General features: G+C 41.0%; 1 protein-coding gene and 1 long non-coding RNA gene across 2 annotated transcripts in view; both read right to left on the bottom strand.

Moving 5' to 3' along the window:
* LOC123593666 (zinc finger protein 431-like) overlaps positions 1–14,850 on the bottom strand; it is a 37,450-nt gene extending 22,600 nt beyond the window's left edge. The window contains exons 1-3 of the mRNA XM_045469940.1: positions 14,765–14,850; positions 12,723–12,829; positions 12,241–12,306 (exon numbers count right to left, since the gene is read on the bottom strand). The gene's annotated coding sequence lies outside the window, so the exon portion shown is untranslated. The remainder of the gene's footprint in view (positions 1–12,240; positions 12,307–12,722; positions 12,830–14,764) is intronic.
* On the bottom strand, positions 120–11,229 carry LOC123593668. Its single transcript, XR_006710433.1, has 2 exons — positions 10,870–11,229; positions 120–648 (listed from the first exon to the last, which is right to left on the bottom strand). It is a non-coding gene; the product is annotated as an uncharacterized LOC123593668 (long non-coding RNA).
* Positions 14,851–18,590: the final 3,740 nt, after the last annotated feature.

The raw sequence follows: 18,590 nt of genomic DNA, 5'->3' as shown, positions 1-18,590 counted from the left end.
TTTTTAAACAAAGAACTAATAACAATTCTTTATCATCTCTCCCTCACAAAAAACAGAAAAAAGGACACTTCTCGCATTCGATAAGGCCGCATTACCCTGATACTCCCAGACATCACAAGAAAACTACAACTGTCTCTTATGAATACAGATGCATAAATTTCCTCCATCAAAATACCAGCAAACTGATATATGGCAACATATTAAATTTATTACACACCATGACCAAGTGGAATTGGTCATGGGAATGACCAAGGAATGCAAGAATGCAGTTGCTGTGATACACAAAACTGCATCAATGTAATTCACGATATCAATAGAATAAAACATAAAAACCATGTGATAATCTTAAAAGACACAGAAAAAAGCATTATGACACAAATCAACACTCCTTCATGCCAAAAACATTCAACAAACTAGGAGTAGAATGGAACTTCTCGGGGCGCCTGGGTGGCAGTCAGTTAAACATCCGACTTCAGCTCAGGTCAAGATCTCGTGGATGAGGTGAGGCAAAGATGAAAGCTTCTGCATGTGAGCTGTAGTTGCAGGGCCTGAACTTCTCAATTGGTGCCAAGGAAGAATACACATGAGCTTTCTTATTAACTTGCCCATACATGGGGCAGAAGCAGAAGAGGCGGCAGGGCTTGAGAGCTGTGAGAAATTGAACATCAAGAAGAGATTCTATTACAAAGTACCTCTGATGTTTGGTAATTGAAATGTGCCATGTTTTCCTTAATTGGATTACTCATAAGCTAATGCTGCACTGAGGCTAAGGCTATAAAGAATGTGAAAGTTTTTCAGGAGGCTGGCATGAAGTATTTTGAGAAGTGAATTAAGTGTTTTGGTTAACATCAATGATGTCTGAAGCTTCAAAAAAAGTGAGGAGTGTCTTGGTGATTCTGTATTAGTATTATGGTTTTAGTATGGCCACACTGACATGTAATCTTGATTTGCATTTTTGGGTATCTTTGAGGCAAGAAACTTCTACCTTTTTTCATATATTTTTTAATGTTTCATTTATTCTTTTTTTTGGTATCTTAAATTTTTTAAATTTACATTTTTTAATATGAAATTTATCATCAAATTGGTTTCCATACAACACCCAGTGCTCATCCCAACAGGTGCCCACCTCAATACCCATCACCCACCCTCCCCCCCCACCCCCCATCAACCCTCAGTTTGTTCTCAGTTTTTAAGAGTCTCTTATGTGTTTCCGATTCTGTGTCTCCCTCTCTCTCTGCCCCTCCCCCGTTCATGCTCTGTCTCTCTCTGTCCCAAAAATAAATAAACGTTGAAAAAAAAAATTTAAAAAAAAAAAAAAAAAGGGGCGCCTGGGTGGCGCAGTCGGTTAGGCGTCCGACTTCAGCCAGGTCACGATCTCGCGGTCCGTGAGTTCGAGCCCCACGTCAGGCTCTGGGCTGATGGCTCAGGGCCTGGAGCCTGTTTCCGATTCTGTGTCTCCCTCTCTCTCTGCCCCTCCCCCGTTCATGCTCTGTCTCTCTCTGTCCCAAAAATAAATAAACGTTGAAAAAAAAAATTTTTTTAAAAAAAAGAGTCTCTTATGTTTTGGCTCCCTCCCTCTCTAACCTCTTTTTTTTTTTTTTCCTTCCCCTCCCCCATAGCCTTCTGTTAAGTTTCTCAGGCTCCACAGAGTGAAAACATATGGTACCTGTCTTTCTCTGTATGACTTATTTCACTTAGCATAATATGCTCCAGTTCTATCCACATTGCTACAAAAGGCCATATTTCATTCTTTCTCATTGCCACAAAGTATTCCATTGTGTATATAAACCACAATTTCTTTATCCATTCATCAGTTGATGGACATTTAGGCTCTTTCCATAATTTAGCTATTGTTGAGAGTGCTGCTATAAACACTGGGGGACAAGTGCCCCTATGCATAAGCACTCCTGTATCCCTTGGGTAAGTTCCTAGCAGTGCTATTGCTGGGTCATAGGGTAGATCTATTTCTAAGTTTCTGAGGAAACTTCACACTGTTTTCCAGAGCGGCTACACCAGTTTGCATTCCCACCAACAGTACAAGAGGGTTTCCGTTTCCCCACATCTTCGCCAGCATCTGTCGTCTCCTGATTTGTTCATTTTAGCCACTCTGACTGGCGTGAGGTGGTATCTGAGTGTGGTTTTGATTTGTATTTCCCTGGTGAGGAGCGACATTGAACATCTTTTCATGTGCCTGTTGGCCATCTGGATGTCTTCTTTAGAATAGTCATGTTTTCTGCCCATTTCTTCACCGGATTATTTGTTTTTCGGGTGTGGAGTTTGGTGAGCTCTTTATAGATTTTGGATACTAGTCCTTTGTCTGATATGTCGTTTGCAAATATCTTTTCCCATTCCATTGGTTGCCTATTAGTTTTGTTGATTATTTCCTTGGAAGTGCAGAAGCTTTTTATCTTCATGAGGTCCCAATAGTTCATTTTTGCTTTTAATTCCCTTGCCTTTGGGGATGTGTCAAGTAAGAAATTGCTGCAGCTGAGGTCAGAGAGGTTTTTCCCTGCTGTCTCCTCTAGGGTTTTGATGGTTTCCTGTCTCACATTCAGGTCCTTTATCCATTTTGAGTTTATTTTTGTGAATGGTGTAAGAAAGTGGTCTAGTTTCAGACTTCTGCATGTTGCTGTCCAGTTCTCTCAGCACCATTTGTTAAAGAGACTGTCTTTTTTCCACTGGATATTCTTTCCTGCTTTGTCAAAGATTAGTTGGCCATACTTTTGTGGGTCCAATTCTGGGGTTTCTACTCTATTCCATTGGTCTACATGTCTGTTTTTGTGCCATGTTTTATTTATTCTTGAGAGAGAGGGAGAGACAGAGCATGAGCAGGGGAGGAGCAAAGTGAGAGAGGGACACAGAACCCGAAGCAGGCTCCAGGCTCCAAGCTGCCAGCACAGAACCTGACGCAGGGCTTGAACTCACAAGCTGCGAGATCATGACCTGAGCCAAAGTCGAACACTCAACCAACTGAGCTACCCAGGCACCCCTAGAAATTTCCACTTTTTTACCCCAAAGGGGTTTACCCTGGACAAGGCATTGTGACTGTCATTGGTTGAACCAGACATCCAAGTTGCTAGCAACTGCCGAAGTGTCTGTAAAACTGCAGATGGGGACAACGGTCAGCCAGGGCATTCTCTGAGGCCAAGATGTATGCTTGGGACACCTGGGTGGCTCAGTCGGTTGAGCGTGCAACTTCAGCTCGGGTCATTATCTCACAGTTTGTGAGTTTGAGCCTCACATCGGTTGACAGCACAGAGTGTGCTTGGAATTCTCTGTCTCTCCATTCTCTATCCTTCCCCCACTCACATGCATGCTCTCTCTCTCAAATAAACATTAAAAAAAATGAATGCTTGAAGTTTAGCCACTTGTAGTGACTCTTGGGTCCCATCTTCATCATCAAATATCCCAGTTGAAGGATGAAAACTAGCAGCTGTCCAGCTAATTCCATTATGTACACAATGGCACTGCCATCTGCAGCATACGAACTCTGTTTGCTATTTACTCAGTTGATCCCAAAAGGTTCCCTAGGTAGGCAAGGACCTGAGGACACCTCCTCTTACATGTGGGATACACCAGAGCCCACGTTCATTATCTATCCTATAAATACCACATGCATTTCAACAAGATGGTCTCAGTGGCCCAACGAATCCAAAGGGATGCTGTGTCCACAATCCAAGGTATGATGAGCAGCTGGGTACAGAGCCTGTGAGAGCTTTTACTTCCAGGAGTACCAAGCATGCTGCTTAGAGTCTAGAGCTCCACAAATGCTGCTCTAATGGCATGTAACAGGGCCAAAGAGGATGGTGGTTTTTACATCAGAAGCTCATAGGCATTTTATGGTAAGCTTGATGGTCAGAAATTCCAAGAAGTACGAGAGGAGGTTGCCAAAGAGTCTCTCAAGGACACTAACAGGAGTGCCTATTATATTACAATTTAGACAAATTATAGAGCCTTTTGTTGTAGGGAACCCCATCCTAATTGGGATAATTTGTGACTAATATTATAAACAAACTTCAGTAAAATTGTTAAGAGGAAGATGTTGTCACCAGAAAAAAAACAAACCAAAACATGTTCAGCTCTTTTTAATGTTGAGGTGTGGAGAGTGCAAAGAGCTAATAATTCCCAAGAATTTAACAGAGATGGCAGGGCTTTTAAAAAATATGGAAGAGGGGCGCCTGGGTGGCGCAGTCGGTTAAGCGTCCAACTTCAGCCAGGTCACGATCTCGCGGTCCGTGAGTTCGAGCCCCGCATCAGGCTCTGGGCTGATGGCTCAGAGCCTGGAGCCTGTTTCCGATTCTGTGTCTCCCTCTCTCTCTGCCCCTCCCCCGTTCATGCTCTGTCTCTCTCTGTCCCAAAAATAAATAAACGTTGAAAAAAAAAATTTTTTTTAATAAAAAAAAAAAAAAATATGGAAGAGTAGCTCATTCCTTTTTGTCAGCTCTTTTATGAGTATCTGTATGTCCCGAATAAGTGTGTAAGATAAATCTCCTCAGAGGAGATGTCACAAATGTAATATTGTATCTTCTCCATTCCCAGTCACACTCACCTCAGTGCTAGAGCTCCAGGCCCCATCCTCCAAAAGACCTGCACAGAACCTGTGCCATTTTGTGGGACCTCATTCCCAGTGGGGCAGGGACTGGTCTCATTTCACAAGCAGACCAGAGCACATTTAGCTAAAATACACCCTTCTGCTGGGGACTAAACACTGCCTACAACAGGCAAAGAGAGCCTATACAAACAATAAACTGAAGGAAAAAGGCCAGGACTCAACAGCTGAGTACATACAACACACATAGGAGACATGCCCTGAGACACTGGGTCCTGGGGAACAGAGGGCCCTCCACTGCCAGGGAATACAAAACCTCTTCTTCGTAAGGCCATTACCCTCAAGAACAACAGACCTAGATGACTTTCCTAACACACAGAAACAGACAGAAAGAGTTAGACAAAATGAGGAGACAAAGAAACATGTCCCAAGTGAAAGAACAGGACCAAACCACAACAAGAGACCTAAGAAAAACACATATTAAGTAAATTGCCAGATAGAGAATTTAAAGTAATGATCAAAAAGATACTCAACGGACTTGAGAAAAGAGTGGAGGACATCAGTGAAATCCTTAACACAGAGATAAAAAAAGAACCAGAGATAAAGAACACAATAAATACAATTAAAAATACACTTGACAGAACAGACTACACGGCGGGGGGGGGGGGGGGGGGGGGGGGGGGTGGCGCCTGGATAGCTCAGTCGGTTGAGTGTCCGGCTTCGGCTCAGGTCATGATCTCACAGTTTGTGAGTTCGAGCCCCGCATCGGGCTCTGTGCTGACAGCTCAGAGCCTGAAGCCTGCTTCAGATTCTGTGTCTCCCTCTCTCTCTGCCCTTCTGCTCTGTCTCTCTCTCTGTCTCAAAAATAAATAAAAACATTTTAAAAAATTAAAAAAAAAAAAGAATAGACTACATGAAGCAGAGAAATGAATTAATGACCTGGAAAACAGACTAATAGAAAGCAAAGCAAAAAAAAGTAAACAAATTTATGCAAATTGCAGTCTCAGGGAACTCAGTGACTGCATCAAGAGTAATAACGTTCGGGGCACCTGGGTGGCTCAGTCGGTTAAGCGTCCGACGTCAGCTCAGGTCATGATCTCGTGATTCGTGAGTTCGAGCCCCGCGTCGGGCTCTGGGCTGACCGCTCAGAGCCTGGAGCCTGTTTCAGATTCTGTGTCTCCCTCTCTCTCTGATCCTACCCCGTTCATGCTCTGTCTCTCTCTGTCTCAAAAATAAATAAACGTTAAAAAAAAATTTTTTTTTAAAAAAGAGTAATAACGTTCATATTATACAGATCCCAGAAGAAGAGAGAAAAGAGAGCAGAAAATTTATTTAAGAAATAATAGGTGAAAACTTCCCTAATCTGGGAAGGAAAGAGATATCCAGATCCAGAAGGCACAGAGATGACCCAACAAAATCAAAGGAGATCCACACCAAGACACATAGTAATTAAACCGGCAAAAAGCAGTGATAAAGAAAACGTTTTAAAATCAGCAAAGAAAAGGACACAGTTACATATAACCGAAACCTCATAAGGATATCAGTGGATTTTCAGAAGAAGGAAAGGGAGTGGCATGATATATTCAAAAGTGCTGAAAGAGGAAACATGTGCAGTCTAGAATACTCTATCCAGAGGCGCCTGGGTGGCTCAGTCGGTTAAGTGTCCGAGTTCAGCTCAGTCATGACCTCGTGGTTCGTGAGTTCGAGCCCTACATCAGCTCTGTGCTGACTGTGCTGACAGCTCAGAGCCTGGAGCCTGCTTTGGATTCTTTGTCTCCCTCTCTCTCTGTTGCTCCACCACTCGCACTCTGTCTCTCTCAAAACCAAACATTAAAAAAAATTTTTTTTTAAATAATACTCTATCCAGCAAGCCTATCATTCAGAATAGAAGAAAAGATAAAGAGTTTCTAAGACAAACAAAAACTAAAGGAGTTCATGACCACTAAACCAGCCTTACCAAAAAATATCAAAGGGGACATTATGAGTGGAAAAGAAAGACCATAAGTGAAAACATGAAAAGTAAAATATGCATAAACAGGAAAAACAATTATTTTTGTGAAAATCAGTCAAGGTATTCATTAACCAAAGGATGTAAAATATGACAACATATATCTAAAACATGGAGAGGAGAAGAGTAAAGAATGGGTTCAAACTTAAACAGTTATCAACTTAATATAAACTGGTATATGCAGAAGATGTTATATACAAACTAATGTTAACAACAAAACAAAAACCAGTAATAGGCATGCAAAGAACAAAGAGAAAGGAATCCAAGTATATCACTAAAGAAAGTCAACAATGTATGAAAGACAGCAAGAGAAGAAAAATCAGAGAAAATCTATAAAAACAACTAAAAAAAATAAGTAACAAAATGGCAATGAATATGTATTTCTCAATAATTAATCTCTGAATGTAAATGAACTAAATACTCCAATTAAAAGACAGAGTGAGTGGCACCTGGCTGGTTTAGTCATAGATCATGTGACTCTTAATTTTGGGGTCATAAGTTTGAGCCCCACATTGGGGATAGAGATTACTTTAAAAAAAAAGACATAGGGGGGCGCCTGGGTGGCGCAGTCGGTTAAGCGTCCGACTTCAGCCAGGTCACGATCTCGCGGTCCGTGAGTTCGAGCCCCGCGTCGGGCTCTGGGCTGATGGCTCAGAGCCTGGAGCCTGTTTCCGATTCTGTGTCTCCCTCTCTCTCTGACCCTCCCCCGTTCATGCTCTGTCTCTCTCTGTCCCAAAAATAAAAAATAAAACGTTGAAAAAAAAATTAAAAAAAAAAAAAAAAAAAAAAAGACATAGGGTGACAGAGCAGAAAAGAGACCCACCTATATGCTGCTGGCAAGAGACACATTCAGACTGAAAGACACCTGCAGATTGAAAGCAACGGGATGGAGAAACATTTATCATGTAAATGGATCTCAAAAGAAAGCCAGAGTTGCAATACCTGTATCAAACAAAATAGACTTTAAAACAAAGACTATAACATGAGACAAAGAAGAACACTATATAATAATAAAGGGGTCAATCCAACAAGATATAACAACTGTAAATATTGATGTACCCAACATGAAATAATCCAAATACATAAAACAGTTAATAACAAACATAAAGGAACTCATTGATAGTAATACAATAATAACAGGGGACTTTAACACCCCACTTACATTGATGGACAGATCATCCAAACAGAAAATCAACAAGGAAACAATGGCTTTGAATGACACACTGGACCAGATGGATTTAACAAACATATTCAGCACATTCCATCTTAAAACAGCAGAATACACATTCTTTTCAAACGCACATGGAACATTCTCCAGAACAGATCACAAATTAGGCCATAAATCTGTCACATTTCCATACACTAATAATAAAGCAGCAGAAAGAGAAATTAAGAAAACAACTCCACTTACAATTGTACCAAAACTAACAAGACACCTAGGAATAAACCTAACCAGAGAAGCGAAACACCTGTAGTATGAAAACTATAGAATACTGATGAAAGAAATTCAAAACAACACAAAGAAATGGAAAGACATCCCATGTTCACGTTGGAAGAACAAATATTGTTAAAATGTCTATACTACTCAAAGCAATCTACACATTTAATGCAATCCCTATCAAAATACCAATAGAATTTTTCACAAAATTAGAACAAACAATCCTAAAATTGGAACCAAACAAGATGCTGAATAGCCAAATCAATCATGAAAAAGAAAAGCAAAGAGAGGGGCACCTGGGTGGCTCAGTCGGTTGAGCGACCGACTTTGACTCAGGTCCTGATCTCACGGTTTGCGAATTCGGGCCCCGCATCAGGCTCTGTGCTGACAGCTCAGAGCCTGGAGCCTGCTTCAGATTCTGTGTCTCCCTCTCTCTGTGCCCCTCCCCCTCTCATGCTCTGTCTCTCTTGGTCTCAGAAATAAACATTTGAAACAATTTAAAAAAAAAAAGAAAGAAAAGCAAAGCTAGAGGAATCACAATTCCAGATTTCAAGTTACATTACAAAGCTGTAGTCACCAAAACAATGACACTGGCATAAAAACAGATACATAAATTAATGGAACAGAACAGAAAACCCAGAAATAAACCCACAATTACATGGCCAATTATCTTCAACAAAGCAAAAAGGAATATCCAATGGGAAAAAGACAGTCTCTTCAACAAATGGTGTTGGGAAAACTGGAGAGCAACATACAAAAGAATGAAACTGGACCACTTTCTTATACCATACACAGAAACAAACTCAAAATGGATTAAAGACCATTAAACCATCAAAATCCTAGAATAGGGCATAGGCAGTAACGTCTCTGACATCAGCTGTAGCAACATTTTCCTAAATACATTTCCTGAGGCAAAGGAAATAAAAGCAAAAATAAACTACTAGGACTACATCAAAATAAAAAGCTTCTGCACAGCAAAGGAAACAATCAACAAAACTAAAAGGCAACCTACAGAACAGAAAATATTTGTAAATGATATATCTGAAAAAGGGTTAGCATCCAAAATATATGAAGAACTTACACGATTCAACACCCAAAAAAACAAATAATCCAATTAAAAAATGGACAAAAACATGAACTGACATTTGTCGAAAGAAGATATCCAGATGGCCAACAGACACTGAAAAGATGCTCAACATCTCTCATCATTAGGGAAATGCAAATCAAAACTACAATATGACATCACAACTGTCAGAATGGCTAAAATCAAAAACACAAGCAACAAGTGTTGGCGAACATGTGGAGAAAGGGTAACCCTCTTGCACTGCTTTCAGGAATGCAAACTGGTATAGCCACTGAGGAAAACAGAATAGAATTTCCTCAAAAGTTAAAAATAGGACTATTTTGGGGGCGCCTGGGTGGCACCTCACTTCAGGTCAGATCATGATCTCGCAGTTCACAAGTTCGAGCCCCACATCGGGGTCTGTGCTGACATCTCAGAGCCTTGAGACTGCTTCGGATTTTGTGTCTCCCTCTCTTTCTTCCCCTCCTCTGCTCATGCTTGCTCACTCTCTCTCTCATTCCCTCTCTCTCTCAGAAATAAACATTAAAAATTATTTTTAAAAAATAGAACTATTTTACAATCCAGTAATCACATTACTGGTATTTACTCCAAATTATTAAAATACTGGGGCACCTGAGTGGCTCAGTCAGTTGAGCGTCAGACTCTTGATTTTGGCTCAGGTCATGATCTCTCCCTCCACTGGATGTGGAGTCTGCTTAAGATTCTGTCCCTCTTCCTCTATCCCTCCTCCACTCACACTCTCCCTCCCTCTCTCAAAACAAAAATATTAAAACACTAATTCAGAGGAACATATGCATCCCTTTATAGCAGCATTATTTACAATAGCCAAATTATGGAAACAGCCCAAGTGTTCATTGACAGATGGACAAGATGTGGTACATATGCATGATGCAATATTAATCAGGCTTAAAAAAAAAATGAAATCTTGCCATTTACAACGACATGGATGGAGTTAGTGTATAACGTGAAGCAAAATAAGTCAAAGAAAGACAAATACCACATGATTTCACTCATATGCAGAATTTAAGAAACAAAACCAAAAAAAGAGACAAACCAAGACAAACTACCCTTAACTGTAGAGAACAAACTGATGGTTACCAGAAGGGAGATCAGTAGGTATATGGGTGAAAAAGGTGAAGGGGATTAAGAAGTTCATCTGTAATGACGAGCAATGGATGATTCATGCAATTGCTGAATCAGTATATTGTACACTGGAAACTAACGTAACTGTAACTATATGGAACTACAATTTTTTAAAAATTTCAATATATTGGTGCAGAAAACCTATAAAAAGTTATGAACAAGTGGGATTCATCCTAGGAATTCAAGGTTGGTTGAACGTTCCAAAATTTATGTAATTCAGAATACTACCTGGATAAAAAAAGAAAACTCATGTGATTATTCTAATAGATACAGAAAAAATATTAGACAAATTCCACAATGATTAAAACAAATCTTTTAGGGGCGCCTGGGTGGCTCAGTCGGTTGAGCGTCCGACTTCGGCTCAGGTCACGATCTCACGGTCCGTGAGTTCGAGCCCCGCGTCAGGCTCTGGGCTGATGGCTCAGAGCCTGGAGCCTGCTTCCGATTCTGTGTCTCCCTCTCTCTCTGCCCCTCCCCCGTTCATGCTCTGTCTCTCTCTGTCCCAAAAATAAATAAACGTTAAAAAAAAAAATTTTTAAACAAATCTTTTAGAAAATTCCAGCAGACTACAGAACTTCCTTAAACTGATAAAGCACAGCTATAAAAAAAACAGTTAATTATGCCACAATGAAGAATGAATTCTTTACCTCTAAGATTAGAAACAAGACATGAATATCTTCTCTCACCACTTATATTTAATGGTATATTTGGTAATCCCATAGTTATTAAAGAAAAAGAAATAAAAGGCATACAGTTTCAAAATGAATGTATCCTTTTTCACAGATAACATAATTGTGTATGTAAAACATCCTTGGGAATCTCCAAAAAATCTACTGGAATAAATAAGATTAGCAAAGTTATAACACACAATGTAAATATACATAAAGCAACTGGATTTCTATTTACATCCAACAACTGGAAAACCAAATTATAAAATAAATGCCATTTATATCATCATCAAAATCATGAAACCCATCTACCAAATATGCAGAAAACAAGTACAATGAAAGCTATATTTATTATGCTTTGCAGATACTGAAATTTTTACAAATTGAAGATCTGTGTCAACCCTGCATCAGGCAACTCTATTGACACAATTTTTTTCAATAGCATTTGCTCACTCCATGTCTCTGTGTCACACTTTGGTAATTCTCACAATATTTCAAATTTTTTCATTCGTTATTATTATATTTGTAACTACGATTGTGTGATCAATGATCTTCGATGTTACTATTCTAATTGTTTGGGAGCACCACAACCATGTAAAATGGAGAACTTATTCTATAAATGTGCATTGTGACTGCTCTACTACCTGGCCATTCCCCATCTCTTTCTCTCTCCTCAGGCCTCCTTATTCCCTGAGACACAACAATATTAAAATTAGGCCAATTAATAACTCTACAATGGCTTCTAAGTGCTCAAGTAAAGGGAGAAGTTGCACATCTCTCATTTTAAATCAAAAGCAAGGAAAGATTAAACTTAGTGGGGAAGGCAAATCAAAAGCTGAGATAAGCTGAAAGCTGGGCCTTTTGTGCCCAACAGTCGGCCAAGTTACAAATGCAGAGGGAAAGTTTTTGAAAGAAATGAAAAGTGAGACTCCAGCAAACAAAATGAATGATAAGTGAAACCACCTTATTGCTGATATGGAAAAAGTTTGAGTGGTCTGGATAGATCATCAAGCCAGGTACAACATTCCTTTAAGCCAAAGCTTAATCAAGGGCAAAGCCCTAACTCTCTTCAATTCTATGAAACCTGAAAAAGGTAAGGAAGCTGCGTCCGACTTCATCTCGGGTCATGATCTCACGGTTGGTGGGTTCGAGCCCCATGTCGGGCTCTGTGCTGACAGCTCAGAGGCTGGAGCCTGTTTCAGATTCTGCGTCTCTCTCTCTCTGCCCCTCCCCCATTCATGCTCTGTTTCTATCTCAAAAATAAATAACCATAAAAAATTTTTTAAAAATAAATAAATAAATAAAATAAAATCAATACAGTGCAATGTGGAGAAAGAATAAAGAGCTCACCTGAGATGTGTTCATGCTGCTGCTCTTGGGAAAGTGCAGAGGGCTGTGCAGATTCAGCTGGGAGGCCTGGGGAGGAACGCGCAGAGACACATGTCCATGTAAGACTCAGAAAACGTCATGTGGCCTAAGACCTACAGCTTTTCACTGGCTAAACAAATTTTTCTGCGATTAAATGATAACTTAGTGGGTTTTTTTTTTTTCTGAGTGATTAACAGAAACAACACAAGCAAGAACTAGTATTCATTTAATGCATAAAGTACATGAAGGATAAGGCATTGCTCCTTCATTAAAATTAACAAAATATTCAGGCTGTATCACTTAACTATTTTCCTAGTAACATTGCTTAGCTCTTAAAAGAGAAAATCCACAGAAAGCCCAATAAAAGGACTATGGAATGCTTTAAGGCAAGAATTTTTCATTAACTTTCACTGGGTTACAGTTTCTCAAAGGGTCCTTTTCATAAGATGCTTTTGATGACTTACCAGTGAGAAAGTGAACTGCACTGTGTTCTCCTCCTGGCTCTGCCACAAAATAGGTGTCACCTGACAAGTCACCAGTAACATCCAATTTCTTTACAGCTTCTAAGAGTCTGTAGTAAATAACCAAGGAAAGCCTTCATTAGTCCTTATTTTAGGATTCTATGAGTTCAAGATAAGTCAATATTGTTACTTGTGGTGATGGTCACTTGTGAAGGACACGTATGAGAGCAGTGCAGCATCCGTAAACAGTGAAGAATGAAGGGAATGACGGCCATTTAGCAAGAGTGGTATCAAAACAAACGCAGGAAACCTCATTTAAAAGGGGAGTCAGGAAGCCCTGAATGGGGAGCTCTCACACATGCTCCTTGTCCTGCAGGAACAAGGTTAAGAATCATCTTACTTTGCACACAGGAATTCGATTTCCTACTTTTAAGAAAAAGATGGAAGATCCCTCCCCAACCCAGCAAATAGGCACTAACCACTGCTTGCAGCCAATAAGTGCCAAAACCGCAAACTCTTGTTCTTTTCAAATGGACTTTTATTCCAAACCCTCCCCATTTTCCTCCCAAAACCTAGTGAAAGTTTACCTTCCCTTTGTCTCTTTGGACTTGCCTATGGTTTGCCATAGTTTGCTTGTCCCCCATTGCAATTCCTCTGCTATTCCCAAATAAACTCAATTTGCTGGTAAAATAACTGGCTATTTTTAAGTTTTGACAACAGGACACAATTTCCACCCTCTGGCTGGTTACCCCTTACCCCCAGATCTCACCCTCACAAATGCAAGTTCCTGGGCAACATACTTCTGGGCCACCCCAGCTCCCTCTTCTCAAAGGTGGCCCAGATCCCCCACCATCACACAGTGCGGTGGCTTCTGGATGTGGCAACATCTCCAAATCTGAGCAGGGAGGATCAAGAACTACTCTGACAGCTCTGCTTTTTGCTTCTGCTCTGAAGGTCTAGCGAGGAGGATAAGAACAGGGATGCTGTTCCTGGAGACCTCAATTCGAACATCACAAGAGCTGCTTTGTTCTAAAATAAATTTGTTTCCCAAGATCTGGGACCTGGGTCAGGGAAACAAATTCACTTTAGGGCTACAAACTTGACTCTTGGAATTCACTGTGATTTCAGACAATCTGCCACTGCAGGAAAAGCTAGGAGCCTCTATCTGAACCAAGGATTCTGATGAGGTACCAGAGATTCCAGACTACATATGACAATGTTCTAAGTCCATTCACATTCTCCTTCAATTTTATCCCTGGGTGTTCAGGGACAGGTCACTCTGCTAGGTGCTGTGAAGGCTGTATTGGTGGTTTTAGGCAGGTGTGATATTTAGACGAGGCCTGAGATTTAAAGCACACCTGCCCTTAAATCAGAGCTTCCTCACAGCTAGCTTGTAACCTGAGCACATGGCTCTGCCAACCTCAGCCTCGTTTGCTTCCTTTTCTTTTTTAAATGTGGATAGTTAGCCAACCTCATAAAATGGTTGTGATGTTTACATTAGCCACCCAGTGAATAGAAGTGTGTCTTCCGAATATAATAGCAGTTGCCACTTCTGAGTTGGCTATTTGCTTTACAGGTAATAACTTCTCTAACTCGCATAACAAACATTATTTTCAGAAGAGAAACCGGACTCTTACTCTGGTTCCTTTGGCCGCCCCTGCCTACAAGGGTAACAGAACTGGAATTTACCCCGGGTCTTTCCAGCTCCGGAAATCGGGTTCTCACCGCAGAAAGCTCTTCCGCGCTTTCGGACTCACGGTGGGAATTATAAACAAGTTTTCCCTTCCCGCCGCCATGGGCTTTTCTCGAACCGAGGGTCTCTGCATACCCAACCCCTCACCTGCTTCTGGCGTGATTCAGCCCCACCTGTGCCCCAGGTGCCCAATGGGGACCAGGGGTCCCCCAGAGGTCTTTGATGGCTCAAGCATTTAGAGTCCGGCCTGGGGAATTCCCGAGGCTTCTATTCCTTTCTCCCCGGCCACAAGCCCCCTCCTCCATGCTGGTCCCAAAGCCTCCCAGATTTCGCATCAGCCCCATGCTCTCACTTGAGGTTGGAACCCAGGCAAGCGCGCCACCTGACCACCGGACCGCGGAAAGCACTGACGCAAAGAGCTAGGATAAGGTAAGTACATGCGCAGATGGAGCCCGGACCGGTTCCCAGGATGCTGCGCGACGAGCCAGGTCCATACCACCAGACTACATTTCCCGTAAAGCTCCGCTCCCGCGCCTTGAAGTGACCTGGCGCGTATCCTCTATCTGAACATTGAAAGATGTGATCTTGACGATCTCTCCTTCCCAGGTTTTCTCAGAATCGCCAAACGTTAGGGCTTAAACTTGAAGTTTACCGCCAAATACAATACGTGGTCCTCGATCAAATCCCGATTGAATAAACAACAGCTGCCAAAGGCTTTGGAGACTGTCGAGGAAATCTGAATAGGCACTGGGTTGCTCTTAGGTGTAAAAATAATTGAGATCACATAGGAAAACGAGCTGTCTCTCTCAAAAATATTTTTTTTAATTTTAATAAAAATAAAATAATATTCAAAGCTGCCAAGAGAATTTAGATTTGTAGAGGTATCTCTTGGGAATAAGGCTGTGAAACTTAAGTAAAATAATTTAAAATGAAGCACAGTAGTACTAAATTTAAAAGATTTTCTCCTTTACCCCAAATTCCAGTTAGGCTCCTTTATACCTTCTTTTCAACTAGGTCTATCAACTTTGCCCTATAAATACTTGAACAAAATTCTAAGTCTCTAACAGCTCAAGGTCACATACTTAGGATGACACTAAGAGTGTTTTTAGAGGGCCTTCCTGAAAAACTCAAGGCTGCCAAAAGAATTTGTTCCAGCCAACACCTGAAGGACCCCTGTCTCTCAGTCTCTGTAGGAGGGTAAGAGCCTAATTTCAACAAGTGCCAGTTAGCAAATCTAGGTGGATTTCAAATGGACCAATTCTCCCTTCTGCTTTTTGTAATTTTTCACTTCCCTCATTCTACTGAGCTCCAACTCGCCCCCTTTCTGTTCCCTCCTTCTTCCTTTGAAACTCCCAATCACCTCTGTACAAATTGAAGTTGAGTTCAGTTCACGCTGGAATCTATTCCCTGTCGCAATTGGATATTACCAGTTTACCAACTAAAATCTGTTAATAGCTTTATCTTTAACATACAAAAGAATGGTATCTGTAATCTGCAGGGCTTACTCAGTAAAGAAAGAAAAAAAAGCAAATAAATTTTTCAAAAGTACATAATACATACAAATATACACAACCCAAAATAAGAAAATGGTTATCATGCAAATTATTCACATCCCAGAGATGACTCTACTTAAATCATGTGAGCATTCTCTTATTACCGAATTAGGGACATATGGTCATTATATTATAGGAACTTTGTTTTTACTAAGTTACACCTACTTAGAATATTTTGGGTGTTAAATAACAAAAATTCAACCAACTACATTTTAATGATGTAAAATTGATTCATTAATTGATTCATGAATCAGACAGCACCCCATCTAGCAAATAGAGGGGAATTCCAAAGGGCTACAGAAAATGAAAGGTTATTAAAGGCAGAACAACAAAGTCATAAACAGAAAAAAAATTATTTTGGGTGAGGTAACTTCCTTTGGGGACAAAAGAGTCTTATTAGGTGGATTACCTCATCTTCTTTTGGGGAATAGAGAGGGCCTATGTGACAGATTACCTTACTGTTGCTGACCAGAAAAGTCCTGACTGACTGGCTAAGACTACATTTCTGGGGGAAGTTGAAACTACAATTAGTTTAGGATTTAAGCCCCAGTGGTCTGGCATAAATGACTCCACTTTGGGCCTGTGGTTTTCTTTTTAACAGCATATCGTGGATAAATATTTTATGGCATCAATTATTTATGACAATGATAAATAGATTTTTCAAATTAGATCTTATTCACTAGGGGAAAAAAAGAAATAGAGTCATTAAAAAGTTAGTATGATCTATGAGAACACAAACATAAAGTTTTAGTCCTGACATTAAGAAGAATTTGAGGGGTGCCTGGGTGGCTCAATCGGTTGAGTGTCAGACTTCGGCTCAGGTCATGATCTCATGGCTTGTGAGTTCAAACCCCCGTTGTGCTCTGTGCTGACAGCTCAGAGCCTGGAGCCTGCTTTGGATTCTGTGTCCCCTTCCCTCTCTGCCCCTCCCCTGCTCACAATTGTTCTCTCTCCCTCTCTCTCAAAAATAAAAAAATATCAACAAAATTAAAAAAAAAAATGGGTGCCTGGATGGCTTAGTAGGTTGAGCGTCTGGCTTTGGCTCAGGTCATGATCTTGCGGCTTGTGGGTTCAGGCCCCGTGTCGGGCTCTGTGCTGACAGCTCGGAGCCTGGGACCTGCTTCAGATTCTATGTCTCCCTCTCTGTATTCTCCTCCCCCACTCGTGCTCTGTCTTTCTCTCAAAAATAATTAACATTAAAAAAATAAAAAAAAAGAACTTGAATAAATGTCAATTTTCTGTAATGAGAACACTAGTCCTTGACAATATTCAGATTAGAATCTCAAAACATTCTTAAACTTGGGGCGCCTGGGTGGTGCAGTCGGTTAAGCGTCCGACTTCAGCCAGGTCACTATCTCGCGGTCCGTGAGTTCGAGCCCCGCGTCGGGCTCTGGGCTGATGGCTCAGAGCCTGGAGCCTGTTTCCGATTCTGTGTCTCCCTCTCTCTCTGCCCCTCCCCCGTTCATGCTCTGTCTCTCTCTGTCCCAAAAATAAATAAACTTTAAAAAAAAAAAAATTCTTAAGCTTGTTTTCTCTCTTCAACATTTTTTCTCACTTTTTAACCTAAAGGAACTATTCCAATCATCATTAGGACAAAAATAAACAATATAATGATCAGAGAAGTGTTGAAAGACACAGCAATGTCTCTCACACATTAATGCTATTGGTAAAACATTGAACAATTCTCTTGCAACAATACAGGTCCAAGAAAAGAAGTAGTGAGAAGGTAGCATGTGTTTGGGCTGGCTTTCAGAGCAGTGGGCCAGAGAAACTTCAACCACCTCCTTAGGATAGCAAGGAGGCCAAAGTAGGGCCATACCCACAATATTCATGTAAAACAACTTCCAACATGTAAACGTTTCTAGGCAATTACAAAATTATTCAAGAAAACATGTTTAATAAATATAGACATATAAATATAAAGCCCTCAGCACCTTTCCTAGGGAAATACCTGTCCCCACCCTTATCCCATCCCTGAGATCCCCAACTCAGACCTGGGATGTACTCTGTCACTCCCCTCTTCCCAGTCAGTGCTGTGGGTATAGTCAAGACAGGGCTTTTTGGGAGAGGAGCCCAGGAAAGGGGTAAGGGAGCTCCCTTGGCAATCTTCCCTCCTGCCTGGCTCTACAGGATCTGGGACTCAAAAGCAAAAAGACAGGTGGCAATGAGCTCACACTTACTGATCATCTGCTATGTGTCATAAAGAACTCCAGATACTTGGTGTTTGCCTTCCATTTCATCTTCTCAACAACCATCCAAGGTAGGTATCATCCTCAGATGATCTTCACCAGGAAAGAGACCTTTAGGAGAAGGGACTGGGGTGATTCTCAGACGTGAAGCTGGTTTATTACAAATCTGTCCCTCCCAACTAGGGGAGGTATGTTCTCAAGCTTCACTGTGTCTGGTTGCTCTTCACCCAAAGAAAGCTCACCATAAGGGGCTGGGCTTTCATTTTTACTGACATGGAGCCCCTGAGCTAAGACCAGGAGTATGAGAGTATCAATGGTGAAAGGAATGCCCACAGAGAGAAACAGAGAAATGCTAGTCATATGGAAACACAAAACCTCTCATTTCTGGCAGGGAAAAAGAAGCATCCTGAAGGAAGCATCCTGAAGGGGGTTCAGC

The sequence above is a fragment of the Leopardus geoffroyi genome, chromosome D4 (genome assembly GCF_018350155.1).
Source record: "Leopardus geoffroyi isolate Oge1 chromosome D4, O.geoffroyi_Oge1_pat1.0, whole genome shotgun sequence".
Lineage (NCBI taxonomy): Eukaryota > Metazoa > Chordata > Mammalia > Carnivora > Felidae > Leopardus > Leopardus geoffroyi.
This window is presented reverse-complemented; position numbering and strand designations above follow the sequence as displayed.